Source organism: Papio anubis, chromosome 14, assembly GCF_008728515.1.
Source record: "Papio anubis isolate 15944 chromosome 14, Panubis1.0, whole genome shotgun sequence".
Classification (NCBI taxonomy): Eukaryota; Metazoa; Chordata; class Mammalia; order Primates; family Cercopithecidae; genus Papio; species Papio anubis.
Genome location: NC_044989.1, coordinates 103,873,807 through 103,888,136, shown reverse-complemented (window position 1 = coordinate 103,888,136; position 14,330 = coordinate 103,873,807).

The window sequence follows — 14,330 nt, the reverse complement described above, 5'->3', positions numbered from 1 at the left end:
GATCCTAGACATGAGACAGTATCTCCCTGCCGCTTAGATCTTTCTTAGGGAAGACTGGCTTGCACCCACTTCCTCCAAGAGCACCACCCACAAAGATGGATCTTTCCAATCTGCAAATATTATCATGACACCCATTGTTCATTTAGTACCTATAATATATAAGACATAGGGCCGGGCGCAGTGGCTCACGCCTGTAATCCCAGCACCTTGCGAGGCCGAGGCAGGTGGATCACCTGAGGTCAGGAGTTTAAGACCAGCCTGGTCAACATAGTGAAACACCGTCTCTACTAAATATACAAAAATTAGCCAAGCGTGGTGGCAGGCACCTGTAATCCCAGCTACTCGCGAGGCTGAGGCAGGAGAATCACTTGAACCCGGGAGGCGGAGACTGCAGCCAGTCGAGATCGTGTCATTGCACTCCAGCCTGGGCAATAAGAGTGAAACTTCGTCTCAAAAAAAAAATTACATTATTTGCTTTCACAGATTCCCATTTGAATGTCCGTGAGGGAATTCTATGAAGGTGAGAACTTTTGTGGAATGTGCCCAAAGGTCGCAGTGAGACTAAGTATCCCACCCCATACGTGACTCCAAAGCTCTTGACTTCGGCGTGGCATTTCTAGGCATTTCCTGTGTTTTAGGCTTCATTGCTCCAGATTTGTCTTGGAAAAGGGGGTACATCATAGTCCCATTTTTCACATGAATTTGCAAATATGGTCTGAGGGTTATAGATTGTTACGCACATCATTTAGTGTTGACGCTTTGTTCTAATTCTATGAAATTCTGTTAACATTTAGACAGGCATTGAGGGCCTGTTTGCTCTCTTTTATTTTTCCTACTTTCTTACCTGTCATTTATGTTGTATCATCTGTCACCACAGCACCCAGGCAGGTACATTTTTTGTGTACACAATCAGGCAGCAGTATGCGTTTTGTCTCTAACCAGCAATTAACTATCTTCAGGACAACTCCAACAGCCTTGAGGTTCTGCATTTATTATCACGCCTTTATTTCACTGGTTCTGAATGTTTTCTCACAAATTGTTACAGCTTTTTTTTTTCTTTTTGAGACAGAGTCTCACTCCGTCACCCAGGTTGGAGTGCAGTGGCACGGTCTTAGCTCACTGCAACCTCCACCTCCCTGGTTCAAGTGATTCTCCTGCCTCAGCCTTCTGAGTAGCTGGGATTCCAGGGGCACGCCAACACACCCGGCTAATTTTTGTATTTTTAATAGAGATGGGGTTTCACCATGTTGGCCAGGCTGGTCTCAAACTCCTGACCTCAGGTGATCCACCTGCCTCAGACTCCCAAAGTGCTGGTATTACAGGTGTGAGCCACCACGTCCAGCCTGTTACAGAATTTTTTGTAAAATAGGTGGCAGATTAAAAAAACAAGTGGGGCCAGGCATGGTGGCTCATGCCTGTAATCCTGGCTCTTTGGGAGGCCGAGGTGGGCAGATCACCTGAGGTCAGGAGTTTGAGAACAGCCTGGCCAACATGGTGAAACCCCATCTCTAGTAAAGACACAAAAATTAGCCAGACATGGTGGCTCAAGCCTGTAGTCCCAGCTACTAGGGAGGCTGAGGCAGGAGAATTCCTTGAACCCAGGAGACAGAGGTTGCATTGAGCCGAGATCATGCCACTGCACTCCAGCCTGGGCGACAGAGTGACTCTGTTTCCAAAAAAAAAAAAAAAAAATCAAAATCAAGCAGACTTAGGTCAGAACAAGTTTAAGGCATTCTATATTTTCCCTTTTGAAACGTTTCTCCTAATTTAAATACTATACATCTGATCTGGCCAGTTTACTGATCTGTCGGAAGGTACCTCAGGTTTAGTGAACATTAAACAGCTCTGGCTTAGTGTTGGCTGAGACTGGGAGGTTATATTTCTATTAAAAATTTATCATGGCTGATAAATTTCATAAAATTGCATTGTTTTACAGTTGGGTAAATCTTGGTAGCTGTTGTTCTTGTTTGTGTGCAGGGAAGGATTGGTTTGGTTTTTGCTTTCTGAGTGTGTCTGAACTAAAGGACACACATCTTAAGTGTGTGGCTTGAACTTTTACATACAATTACTCCCCTACCACCATCATCCACATCATGATCTAGATCATTTCCAGCACCCGGGAAGCCTTCTTGGGTGCTTTTTCAATTCATGACAACCCCAGGTTCACCACTATTCCAACCTCTATTATCATAGACCAATTTTGCCCGTTGTTAAACCTGATAGACAGGCATAAGTAGACTGACACAGTGTGTCTTTTTGGTGTCTGACTTCTGTGAGCCAACATTATGTCTATGAGATTCAACCATGTTTTGAATATTTATCACTGTGTAGTATTCCCTTGTACGGATATACCAATTTACCTTGGGCACCATCTTGGGCGTTTGAGTTGATTCCAGGTTTGTGCTATTATGATAAATCTGCTATGAACATTCTTAAAGATGTTTTTGGTAGGCACAAGCACTCAATTTTCTGGAATATTACCCAGGTGTGGAATTCTAAGTCAGGGTAGATGTATGCTTAGCTTTGGTAAGTATTGCCAAACATTTTTCTGGGGGTGATTGAACTAGTTTACATTACTACCATTCATGTAGAAGTTTCACATCCTCCACATCCTTGCATATGCGATGTTGTCATTCTTTTTAAGTGTAGTCATTTCAGTGGGTGCTGTAGTGATGTCTTATTGTGGTTTTAATCTTCATTTCTCTGATAACTAATGAAGAGTATCTTTCCATTGGCTACTTTGATATCCTCTTTTGTGAAGTGCCTATTTGCCTTTTGCTATTTCATTGGGCTATTTTTTTCTTTTAGATAGATAGATGATATAGATAGATGATAGAAAGATAGATAATTGGATAGATAGATACATAGGTAGATAGATAGATAGATGATAGAGATAGATGATAGAAAGATAGATAACTGGATGGATAGATAGATAGATAGATAGATAGATAGATAGATAGATAGATATAGGACTTTTTTTTTTTTTGGAAATGGAGTTTTGCTCTTTGTCCAGGCTGCAGTGAAGTGGCATGATCTTGGCTCACTGTAACCTCCGCCCCCCAGGTTCAAGTGATTCTCCTGCCTCAGCCTCCCAAGTAGCTGGGATTATAGGCGCCCACCACACCACACCCAGCTAATTTTTTGTATTTTTAGTAGAGACGGGGTTTCGCCATTTGGCCAGGCTGGTCTCGAACTCCTGACTTCACGTTATCCACCCGCTTCAGCTTCCCAAAGTGATAGGTGATAGGATTACAGGTGTGAGCCACCGCACCCGGCCAGAGAGAACTCTATATATTCCAGATTTCATTCCTTTATTGGAAATGTATCTATATTTGTATATATTTATGTATTTAAGTCTGTGTGTATATATGTGTGTGCATGTGTAGATACATACATACATGGAGGGAGGGAGGGAGACAGAGAGAATGCGCAAATACCTTCTCCCAGACTGTGGCCTGCCTCTCCGGCATCGGCCTCCTTTGTTCCTGCACAAGCCCTTCTGTGCTGCCCAGGAAATTCACAGAGCCATGCAGACCGAAACCACAAAAACGTAGGGTCTCCAGCCTCACTTGGGCCTTAAAACATTTAATCATTCTCTAAAAAAACAAACAGGATGGTACATAAAAAGAAAGAAGGAAAGATCGAGAATTCCAACCACAGAAGAATCACTATTGCCATTTTATTGTTTTTCCTTCCAGTTTTTCTTTTACAGAAAAGGCATTCGAGGTGACCTGCAAACTCAAATGTTTTCTACATAGTTGAGATTAAGACAAATACATAATTTTGTGTCTTGATTTTTGCAAGTATGTTGTAACACAAGTATCTTCCCATGTGATAAAGTTTTTATATAAAGTTTTAATAACTGGCTAATACTCCATTATGTGGGTACATCATAATTTATGTTTTATAATTTCTCTATTGCCTTCTTTTCAGTTTGAGGGTATTATATGAAATTATTTGACAAATATCGGCCAGGCACGGTGGCTCACGCCTGAAATCCCAGCACTTTGGGAGGCCGAGGCGGGCGGATCACAAGGTCAGGAGATCGAGACCATCCTGGCTAACACGGTGTTAGCTCTCTACTAAAAATACAAAAAATTAGCCGGACGTGCCTGTAGTCCCAGCTACTCTGGAGGCTGAGGCAGGAGAACAGCGTGAACCCGGGAGGCAGAGCTTGGAGTTAGCCGAGGTGGTGCCACTGCACTCCAGCCTGGGCGACAGAACGAGACTCTGTCTCAAACAAAAAAAAAAAAAAAATGTATTTGACAAATATCTGTGCATGTAATTTGTCTGCGTTTATTTTGCCTATATTTATTTCCTTAGGAGGCAGAGAGGAATTCCTGAGCAGATGCTACGAATGGGCTGAAGCATCTGACAGTCCTAGCGGGGGAGGCTTCTAAGGTTCTAGGGCCTGAATGACACCACATTCTTTCCTGTGTCCCTGCACAGCTCCCTGTGCTATTCCCCACAGCAAAACTAGCCCTAACTGCTGTCATTCACTGTGTGTTCCTGGTGCCCTCCGTGTCCTCCTCTGGATGGTTTGTGCTTCCTTCTACAGGAAACATTCAAGTTACCAGGTATAAGTTCACGAATAAGCTGACCCCAAAATGGGGAGAGTTTCCTGGATTATCTAAGTGGGCCCAAGGTAATCATTAGGGTGTTTCAGAGTGGAAGAGGGAGGCAGATGAGGACCAGAGAGAAGGTTGTGTGAAAAGGGCTTGGCTCAGCACTGCCGGCTCCGAGGGTGCAGGAGCCACAGGCCAAGGAATGCGGACAGCTTCTAAAAGCTCAAAAAGGCAAGTGAATGGATTCTTGCACCTCTAGAAGGAATGTGACCCTGCAGACACCTTTATTTTAGCCCAGTGAGACCACTATCAGGCTTCTGGCCTCTACAACTGTGGGGTAATTAATCTGTGTTGTCATAAGCCACTAAGTTTGTGGTAATTTGTTATCACAGCAGTAAGAAACTAATGCTGAATCTATTTTCAATTTCCCTAGTTGTATTGCTGGTAACCCCATTTTCCAATTCCTACTCACCGGCACAGTCTATATAGCAGAGGTGTCTAATGGTAGACACACCTGGGCTGAAACCTGGCCAAATATAATAATATTTTAAATGGGGGCTGTCATTCACACTGCTCTAATGGGAGTTAGACTGACTCTAAGCTAAGGCTCTTCTAGGAACCCCCCCCCGCTTGTTTATTTTTATTTTTTGACACATGCTAAACGCTGACAGTCTGAGATTGGAGTCTTGGGCAGCCATTTAAATGCCTATGGGCAATGTCCATCGCAATATCTTCTGGTAACTCAAAAACATTTTCAGTTTTAACTTGTTCAAATTTTACAGGATTTATTATTAATTCTTCTCTCTTAAAAAAAAAAAAGGTGTGCTATGCTATCTAAAAGTCATAGTTTTGTTGGTTTCTAACATTAACAATGTTATTTTCCATGAAACTGCACTTTCCTGCTTAACGCTTACTCTTTCTGACACTTACTACTTTCTTATTCAAAGGCCGTGTCAGCTTCCTGGCCTGTAGGTGAATCTGAAAGATTATTTTGAAACAGTGCACATAATGATGCTCATTTGATGTTTGTATGAAACAATATTTTAGACAAGAGAAAGACGAACTTTGATGATGGTTATAAATAAAAAGTCCAGACCACTGCTTTTCTTTTGGGCAGAGAGATAAAACAAGCATGTGTCTGATTTGCGTGCTGGCCCACATAGCTCCCTTTGCAAATGTGGCTTTAAACCAGCTAATCTTTTAAAAAGTCTTTACAGACTAATTTAGAAGCAAGGAGAACAAATGTGGGAGTATAAATGTGAGGCACTGAATAAGAGTGACAGTCTCTGCCAATGAACACACTGCTGTGTTTCTGCGTACCCAATGGCGTTCACGATTTTCATTTAGATGAAGCTACCTGGGGCTTGTTTCACCTCCCCAGCACGATGTGCTACGTGACTGGAATTCAGATTTGGAAGGTTCGATCCGCACTGGAGCCTACAGATCGTGCTCTTCAGCTTCATTGTCTGAAGGACGGGAGAGTGACTGGCCCAAGGTTACCCACAAATGGCTAAGCTTGCCTCACACCTGCACCCAAAAGACGGCATATATAGCTCCTGCCACCTCCTCTCCCAACTGATTCTCCCATTTCTCCTCTGATTCTGCCGCTTCTCGAGTCTCTGCTATTTTGCTAGTTGCCAGCACAATTTTGACAGACAATTTTACCTTCTTAGTAGAACAAATGAGCAACATTCTTATTAATTTGATAGGAAAGCAACATCTTATTTGTCTGACATGGATTGTACATGGAAAAAGGGAATGTAGGGGTTTTTAAATTATAAAGATATTACGATAGGTCAACATGTGGGGAGTTCCTTCATTGTGGCTGAGTTATGAACAAAATTACGTTCAGAAGCAGTTGTTTGGTTCCCAAAACACATCCTCCTGTGAAAACTGCTTCGGCAGCTCTTCCTTATCTCTGTCAGGGAAATGCTCTGACATTAAGGCAAAAGAACTCAGCGAATGTTTCTATAGCAAATGGTAACACTAAAAATAGTGTCTGGAGTGAAAGTAAGACGTGGAATAATTTATTCACTGTTTCCATGGAAAAATAGGGAAGTGGGAATAGATGTAGCCACTGTCTGGCTGTGCCTGTGAGGCCTTAGGCAGATTGGGAGACTTGCTGAAAAGAAGTGGGCTGGCATGCGCTGACATCACTTTCTAAACAACTGTTAATCATGTTACCACCATCTCCATTATCTCCTCCCATTCTGAATGTCTAGGACTCTGTGGTTTGCTTCTTCTATGGATATGTGAAAGTGTTCTTTGACTGTGTTTTTGTATCCAGTTGCCTATTGCCAGATCAGTGTTAATTCTATACAAAATCACCCAGGAGTGGTGACCCTATGTGACATTGTGATACAGGTGAAGCTTGTTTGTGGTGCACTTGGAGTTCTCTTGCAGCTCAAAGACCTATCCTGCAAATGCCTGGATCCGCCTTCTGCAGGCGAAGCCCTATTTTATTGCCCTCCTCCAGGCTTCATTCAAATATACCCGTCATAGAAACCTCGGCTAGTAAACCAACATGTTGGTAAACCAATTGCATAGCAGGCTTTGTCGGCCAACACATGTTCCTGCTTAATCCTCATAAAAGTCCTGTGAGATAAATGTTATCTCCATTCCAAGAAACAGGAAACTCAGAGGGAACTTGCCCAAAGTTTGAGTAACTAGTGAGTGGGGAAGCCAGAATTCAGAACCAACTGGGTTTGACTCCAAAGCACTCAGTATGAGGCCTAAGGCATAGGCACTCAGAAGTCGCCTCTCTTCCTCTCTATTGTGAAGAATTTGGGGAAATTCTGATAAATGGATTTAGATAATCTGGTGGTTCTGAACTCAAATGCTTGGTAGAAACTTAAATGTATTTTCCTTCTAACCTACGGGGCATAACCATAAAACCAGCAAGCTGTGAGAGCTGCATATGGCGAAGCTGACTCCCATGCTTTTCTGGTATTGCCTGCAGCTTAGGGATGCTGCCCTCTTGCCTCCCGTGGCTTACCTTCCTTCTGTGGCCTGAGAACAGATTTAGCTAAACGAACCTATTCCTGCTTCCTCTTATACAAATGGGTGCTGGCTGGGAGAAGACCTGTGACTAATGTCATTAGCCAGCCTTTGTGAGCCTCTGGGAAGATGGCTTTGCAGTTCTTTCAGCTAAGCCATGATGTGAAAATAGCACATCCCAGTATTCAATGCTCTGCAGACAATTAAAGTTGTGGATTTTACATCAACACAAGTGACTTTATAGCTCAGTTTTTAAAACAAGAGATTTTTTAAAAGTTTATTCTGAACTTCTAACCTCGGGTACAATGATGTATGAAGGACTAGTTTTAACAACTAGAAAACTGGGGGGAAAAATGAAACAGTTATGTTCATTTAACTGCTAGCAGCACAGGACTATGAGCCCTGAGAAGGAAACAAATTAAGCTGAATCCTAAGATCACCTTGGCTTCCTGCCTGAAGGTGATTTCTGGACTGCGTGGGCAAACAGAAAGAACTTAGTGTCTGGCAGCCTCACTGAGTTAAGAAAATTGAGATCAGAATTGAGGGAGGCTGAAGAAGCTGGAATTTGCAGGGCAGAATTCTGGAAAGGAAAAAGCCAGGGGAAAAGAACTCCAGAGGTCTAGTCTCTGCTGACAATGAGGCTGCAATGCACAGAGTGAAACTCCACAAGGCGGGGCAAAGGATGAACAGGGACCTGTAGGTTGAACAGTTCCCAGTGCTTACTACAGATGGGGGTTTATTCAAACATTGACCAGCTTGTGAGCCCCAACAGGGAGTCCCTGGGGATCACACAGCTCCTTCGGTGAAGACAAACCTTAGTAGTGGGATTTTCTCTGGATGAATCATCCTCTAGACCTACCCGAGCAGAGTGTAAGAGCTTAAACTGTGTCCCCTCAAAACTCCTATGTTGAAGACCTAACCTCCAGTACCTCAGAATGTGCCCTAATTTGGAAGAGGGTCATTACCGATGTTATTAGTTAAGATAAGCCCGTACTGTTTTGGGCGGGGCCCCTAATGCAATGAGACTGATGTCCTTATAAAAAGGGGAAATTTGACTGGGCGTGGTGGCTCACGCCTGTAATCCTAACACTTTGGAAGGTCAACATGGACAGATCATCTGAGGTCAAGACTTCGAGACCAGACTGGCCAATATGGTGAAACCCGGTCTCTACTAAAAATACAAAAATTAGTCGGGTGTGGTGGCGGGCACCTGTAATCCCAGCTACTTCAGAGGCTGGGGCAGGAGAATCACTTGAACCAGGGAGGCAGAGGTTGCAGTGAGCTGAGACCATGCCACTGCACTCCAGCCTGGGTAACAAGAGTGAAACTCTGCCTTTTTAAAAAAAAAAAAAAAAAAAAAAAAAGGGTTGGGGGATTTGAACACAGACACACCAGGAAAAAAGCCATATGAGCATGAAGGCAGAGAGCAGGATCATGTGTCTAGAAGTCAAGAAACACCAAAGACTGCCCGGAAGCCCCAGAAGCCAAAGGACAGGCCTGGAACAGATTCTCCCTCACATCCCTCAGAAAAGACCCACCCTGTGATCACCTTGACCTAGGATTTCCAGCACTGTGAGACAACACATTTCCGTTGTTCAAGCCACTCGGTTTGTGGCACTTTGTTATGAGAACCCTAGCAAACTAATATACAAAACTCGAAAAGCAGATGGCGGGCATGGGCAGTGGGGGAATGCCGGGGAAGCCACATTCTATGAGACCCTGTGTCCTCAGCCAGACCAGTTTGCACTCACATTGCCACAACGAGATTCTAAATGTCAAAAAGCCGAAGGTCCACTTGATGACTCCATGTTCAATAGAAACTTCAGGGCCAGGCGCGATGGCTCATGCCTGTAATCCCAGCAACTTTGGGAGGCCAAGGCGGGCAGATCACTTGAGATCAGGAGTTCGAGACCAGCCTGTTCAACATGGCGAAACCTCACGTCTACTAAAAAGTGCAAAAAAAATTAGCCAGGTGTGGTGGTGGGCGCCTATAATCCCAGCTACTTGGGAGACTGAGGCAGGAGAATCACTTGAACTCAGCAGTCAGAGGTTGCAGTGAGCCGAGATCATGCCACTTGACTCCAGCCTGGGTGACAAGAGCGAGACTCCGACTCAAAAAAAAAAAAAAAAAAAAAAAAAGAAGAAATTTCAGGTGATCAAGTCTGTCTAGATAAGACCCCTGTGAAAGACTGGCAGAGGAGATGTTGGACTTTTTCACAGAGTTCTTTAAAGATCTTGTAGACAGACTTTAAGTGTTTGGAGACATTGTGTCTTCCTTGGGAGTGGTGTCATAACCAGATCTTTAACCACTGGTTAAACTGGTGAACTGGGGACCTACAGCACCAACTGAACTGGCAGACTCCAAACAGGCAAACCAGGTGTATTTTCCATCCAGTGGGCTCAAATGTTCAATTTGGACTGGAAAAATCTGGGCATTCTCCCACAACAGTGTATCTCTCCGTGAACTGCTGGACAGAGAGCAGTTTAAAGCATTAAAAACCAAACCAGACATATCGTTCTTAGCCTATTCAGGAAAAGGTATTCAATGATCAGTCCATTTTTAAAGGTTTGAAAAGCTGCAAATCCAAGACTACAGTTTCATTCTACAGTTAAATTGGTGTGGGATCTTTTTAATTCTTATTTTTGCAGACAGTTGCGCAGTACGTAACAGCTGTGTCAAAATAACTGATTCACTGCCCTCCTATCTCCAAGTTTTAATTTTTAATTAATGTGTGGTTTTGAATTTTTTGGTTAATTTCCTTCCTCACATGACCTCTCTTATCTTTTATAGTATCTAAATCTACATACTTTAAGAGAACCTGACAAAAAAGAAAAGTAATAGGAAGGAAAAAGTCTGGGCGGTGAAATGATTGGTTTACCCTTCATACTCTGAAACTCACTGCAAAACCTCACGAGAAGAATAGCTAGCCCAGCCTTGCCATTATTTCTCAAAATGAGGCTTGTTAAAAAGAGTAGACCACTAACAACTCCACGCCCCTTGAAGGATTAAAGTCACTGCCCGAGTCATTTTAGTGCTGAAGTGACCAGCAGCACGAGCATTCTCAGACAGGCTGTTCTTGTGTGACTACCAAGGTATGACCTCCAGTGGGACAAGCAGGGAAATAGACTGTGCTTTCCTTCCTATCATTTTTTTTTTTTTTTTTTTGACTTAAGGTTGCTGCAGAAACACGGGTGGGTTTGGAGAGACAAGTATTCAAAAATCTTCCACAATTCTTCCCCAAAGAAAAGTAGGGGCAGATGCCTACTGCCATAGGGTCTCCACGGGATGGGCAGGGGAGTGTCATCAACAAAACCAGGGAGTGGAAGGGGGCGCTGCCTAAACTGGGAAGGGTACTATAAACCTCAATGGTGTTAGTATTGGTGGAAAGAAGCCTGGTTCTGGACTTGATTCAGCCCTGAGGTGATTGTCTACCTGTGGCAATTTTCAGAAACTTCGTTAACTTCAATTTTCCTATCGGTAAAATGAAAAGATTAACCTGTTTAGAATGTATCTGATTTCAAATTCCAACATTCAGTAGTTCTGGCAGAAGATAAAGAGGTTAGATTTCATTCTTTCTTGGTAGATGAGAGATTGACAATGAACAATGTTTTGAAAGTTATACATTACATATAGTGTTATTTGGCATTGCCATTGAATTTTCAGCTGCATTTGTGTTAAAATAACAGCCCCCTTTACTGTGCATTTACAATGTGCCATACACAGTATCAAGCATGTTATAACTGTATTGTCTCATTTTATTCCTTATTCACTGGCACTGACATCTGAAGAATCAAAGCTTAACAAAGGCATGTAAGTGTAACAGGCAGGAAGCAAATTTAGGTCTTTCTGGTTACAAAGTCAATGCTTTCGACCACTGGCCTCCTCCACATGACTCAGTTGTTTCTGTTTTAAATCAAAGGGGGTTTATTTTCATAATAAACTCAACTTCCGTTTTCTTTTTTTAAATTTTTATTATTATACTTTAAGTTCTAGGGTACATGTGCATAACGTGCAGGTTTGTTACATATGTATACTTGTGCCATGTTTGTGTGCTGCACCCATCAACTCATCAGCACCCATCAACTCGTCATTTACATCAGGTATAACTCCCAGTGCAATCTCTCCCCCCTCCCCCCTCACCGTAATAGGCCCCAGTGTATCCCGGCCCGCGGGATCGTCGAAGCAGGCCCTGGAGGAGGGAGTGGGAATTTGGGGGACAAGAGACACGAGAAATGGAGACAAGACAGTGCTCTGATCAAGTCTCGTTTAATGGCAGTAATGCAGTGCCTTATATACACTTGGAGGGGAAGGGGTTGGGCCAGAGGAGATGATCTCAGCATGGAAGGCGTGACCAAGTAGGTGTGTGTGGTTTCTCTGGTGAAGGTCATGTTACCTCTGTCAGTTAGTAATTTTCGAGCGGGATGGTGCCTGCGCTACAAAGTAACAATATTTTAGGGGCAGGGAAAAACAAGTGAAGAAAGAAGCAGGAAGAGGCGCCATCTTTTATGAGGTATTGATACAAGAAACAACAAATCTAGGGAGGAGGTAGAGGTGGAAAGGAATAGAGCTCGGGCATTTGTCATTAATTATTATTTGCTGCTATGGTGGTAGCTCGGACACCAGTGTGTGATGTTCCCTTCCTGAGTCCAAGTGATCTCATTGTTCCAGTTTACTATGAGTGAGAACATGCGATTGTTTAACTCTGTTCTAGCGATAGTTTGCTGGAGATGATGGTTTCCAACTGCATCCATGTCCTACAAAGGACACAAACTCATCCTTTTATGGCTGCATAGTATTCCATGAATTGTATATGTGCCACATTTCTTAATCCAGTCTGTCACTGATGGACATTTGGGTTGATTCAAGTCTTTGCTATTGTGAATGGTGCCACAATGAACATCGTGTGCATGTGTCTTTATAGCGGCAGTTTATAATCCTTTGGGTATATACCCAGTAATGGGATGGCTGGGTCATATGGTACTTCTAGTTCTAGATCCTTGAGGAATGTCGCCATACTGTTTTCCATAATGGTTGAACAATTTTACAATCCCACCAACAGTGTAAAAGTGTTCCTATTTCTCCACATCCTCTCCAGCACCTGTTGTTTTGACTTTTTTAATGATTGCCATTCTAACTGGTGTGAATGGTATCTCATTGTGAACGATTTGCATGTCTCCCTGATGGCCAGCCATGACGAGCATTTTTTCATGTAATCTATTGGCTGTATGCATGTCTTGTTTTTGAGAAATGTCTGTTCATATCCTTGCCCACTTTTTGATAGGGTTGTTTGTTTTCTTGTAAATTTGTTTTAGCAGGTTCTTTGTAGGTTCTGGATATTAGCCCTTTGTCCAGATGAGTAGATTGCAAAATTTTCTCTCCCCATTCTGTAGGTTGCCTGTTCACTCTGATGGTAGTTTCTTTGCTGTGCAGAAGCTCTTTAGTTTAATTAGATCCCATTTTGTCAATTTTGGCTTTTGTTGCCGTTGCTTTGGTGTTTTGGGCGTGAAGTCCTTACCCATTACCTATGTCCTGAATGGTATTGCAGGTTTTCTTCTAGGGTTTTATGGTATTAGGTCTAACATTTAAGTCTCTAATCCATCTTGAATTAATTTTTGTATAAGATGTGAGGAAGGGATCAATTTCAGCTTTCTACATATGACTAGCCAGTGGGCTCTTTTGGTTCCACATGAACTTTAAAGCAGTTTTTCCAATTCTGTGAAGAAATTCATTGGTAGCTTGATGGGAATGGCATTGGATCTATAAATAACCTTGGGCAGTATGGCCATTTCACGATATTGATTCTTCCTATCCATGAGCATGGTATGTTCTTCCATTGTTTGTGTCCTCTTTTATTTCACTGAGCAGTGGTTTGTAGTTCTCCCTTCAGAGGTCCTTTATATCCTTAGTTGTATTCCTAGGTATTTTATTCTCTTTGATAATTGTGAATGGAAGTTCATTCATGATTTGGCCCTCTGTTTGTCTGTTACTGGTGTATAAGAATGCTTGTGATTTTTGCATTAATTTTTGTATCCTGAGACTGCTGAAGTTGCTTATCAGCTTAAGGAGATTTTGGAAAACAATGGGGAGTTTCTAAATATACAATCATGTCATCTGCAAGCAAGACAATCTTGACTTCTTCTTTCCTAACTAGAACACCCTTGATTTCTTTCTCTCTTGCCTGATTGCCCTAGCCAGAACTTCCAACACTATATTTGAATAGGAGTGGTGACAGAAGGCATCCCTGTCTTTAATTAACTGAATTTTCAAAGGGAATGCTTCGCTTTTGCCCATTCAGTATGATATTGGCTGTGGGTTTGTCGTAAATGGCTCCTATTATTTTGAGATACGTTCTATCAATACCAAATTTATTGAGAGTTTTTAGTATGAAGGGCTGTTGAATTTTGTAAAGGCCTTTTCATCAATGAGATAATCATGTGGTTTTGTCACTTTGGTTCTGTTTATATGATGGATTACGTTTATTGATTTGCATATGTTGAACAAGCTTGCATCCCAGGATGAAGCCCACTTGATCATGGTGGATAAGCTTTTTTGATGTGCTGCTGGATTCGGTTTACCAGTATTTTATTGAGGATTTTGCATCGATGTTCATCGGGATGTGGTCTAAAATTCTCTTTTTTCTGTTAATGTCTCTACCCAGGCTTTATTATCAGGATGATGTTGGCCTCATAAAATGAGTTAGGGAGGATTCCCTCTTTTTTCTATTGATTGGAATAGTTTCAGGAGGAATGGTACCAAGCTCCTCCTTG